At 47.1% G+C, this 1,949-nt stretch overlaps 1 protein-coding gene across 1 annotated transcript in view; it reads right to left on the bottom strand.

The window, feature by feature from the left end:
• Positions 1-1,949, bottom strand: part of cd99l2 (CD99 molecule-like 2) — a gene marked incomplete at its 3' end in the record, with an annotated part of 6,837 nt that overhangs the window by 1,895 nt on the left and 2,993 nt on the right.

The following is a 1,949-nucleotide window of genomic DNA, read 5'->3' as shown; positions in this document are numbered from 1 at the left end:
TCAGAGAGAGAGAGAGAGACTCAGAGAGAGCGAGAGCGAGAGAGGTAAAGAAACACAGAGAGGACTGTTGGATTGTCATTGATGCTCATGGGTATATAATTGATTGTGCAATGATAGAATGTCTGATCCTTAGTAGTCTGCAAAGGCTCTGTGTACGTTCACTCCTCCTTTCCTGAATGTTCTGGCACACCACACGTCCTAAGGTCACGAGAGAGGTCGTAGCTTCTCTTTCTCTGTTTAGGTAAAAGTGCCTTTTGTTTAGGTGATCTGCTGGACTCAGGCACCAGCAGATCTAGGAGTCACAGGGTCACATCTTCACACACGGTACTCTGTTCACATACATGCCTGTTTGAGACGTCATATGTTAATGAACCTATGAATATTCATGTACCTCAATAAAGAGCAGTGCTACGGGGGAGCTGGGGTTGGAGCGGCAGGAACGGCGTTCGTCTCATTCATGTCCCTCGTGCACGAGATCACAAAGAGTTCTGCCTGCCGTCCCATGTTTGCTAGCTGCAGTAGAACAGTCTCAGCTGTTCCAGCAACAGGTTTGTGCCTGGACAGAGCTATCAGAGGGGAATGCCTAAAGGAAACTACATGACCTAGAGTCCTCTACATCCCCCAGAGACATAAACAGGAAACTCATAAGCACATCAAACTGAGACTAGGAACCATAGATCACCACAACAGCAAGTCAGCAGTCTAAAACACAGAGATTGGAGTCTGTGTAGAAACACAAAGACACAGAATCACAACACTGCTGTGTTCCTGAGGGGAAGACACACACACACACCCCTGCACGTTGGAGGATCTGCAGTCGAAGTAGTACCCAGCTACAAGTACTTGGGTACGTACCTGGATGGCAACCTAAAAAAAAGACTGCTGACCTGACAGCTGTCCGAAAGACGACCACTGACACCTGCACAAGGAGGGCAAGACACAGAAGGTCTTTGCAAAAGAGGCTGAGCATGTTAATAGAGAGGCGAAGGGAAGGAAAAGATGTGGTCGGAAAAAGTGATAATAGGGATAACCACACGAGAGGATTGTGAAACAAAATCCGTTCAAAAATGTGGGGAAATCCACAAAGACTGCAGCTGCAGTCAGTGCTTCAAGAACCACGACACACAGCTGTGTGTGAAGCCACTCTCGGACAACAGACGGCATCAGAAGCGTCTCCCTGGGCTTAAGACAAAAAGGACTGGACGCTGCTGAGTCCAAAGTGATGATCTGTGGTCAAAGTCAATTCTGCATTTCCTTTGGAGATCAGGCTCCCAGAGTCAGGAGGAAGACAGGAGTGTAAAGTTTCCAGTCAGTGATGGTTTGGGGTGCGAGGTCATCCGCTGGTGTTGCTCCACTGTGTTTTCTGAGGTCCGAGGTCAACACAGCCATAAACCAGGGAGTCGGCAGCAGGAAGCAGGTTCTTCCTGCTGCCGACCTACTTTATGGAACTGCAGATTTCAGGACTTGGCACCTGCACACAGTGCCAACGCTACCAGCACCCGGTTTAACCTCCTAAGACCCGAGCTCTTCCACAGCAGCATTTTTGATTTCTCTTTGATGTTTGGGCTGATTGGGGCCCGATGAATGTAAAAACAAAGAATTACCAGATTTATTTTTTTTTACTTTATTTTTGTTTTTATGAAAAGTCAGAGCCACATGTGAGGACATTTGTTTAAAATTTTGATAGAACAGTTTAACGTCCTCGTCAGTGGATATCAGGCCCTCGTAGAGCACAATTGAGTATTTTGGTCTAAATAACCAAAATGTCATGTCCACATATGTGGACGCCAGGTCCCAGGAGGTTAAGGACCTTGATCTTAATTGGCCACTAAACTCGCCTGACCTTAAGCCCATAGTGAAGAGGAAGATGTAATATGCCAGATCTAACAATGAAGAAGAGCTGAAGGCCACTATCAGAGCATCCTGGGCTCTCATCACACCGGAGCAGA

Source organism: Haplochromis burtoni, unplaced genomic scaffold, assembly GCF_018398535.1.
Source record: "Haplochromis burtoni strain Fernald_Lab_line unplaced genomic scaffold, NCSU_Asbu1 Contig_438, whole genome shotgun sequence".
Taxonomy (NCBI): domain Eukaryota; kingdom Metazoa; phylum Chordata; class Actinopteri; order Cichliformes; family Cichlidae; genus Haplochromis; species Haplochromis burtoni.
Note: the sequence above shows the minus strand (reverse complement) of the source record. Positions and strands in the feature narration are given on the sequence as shown.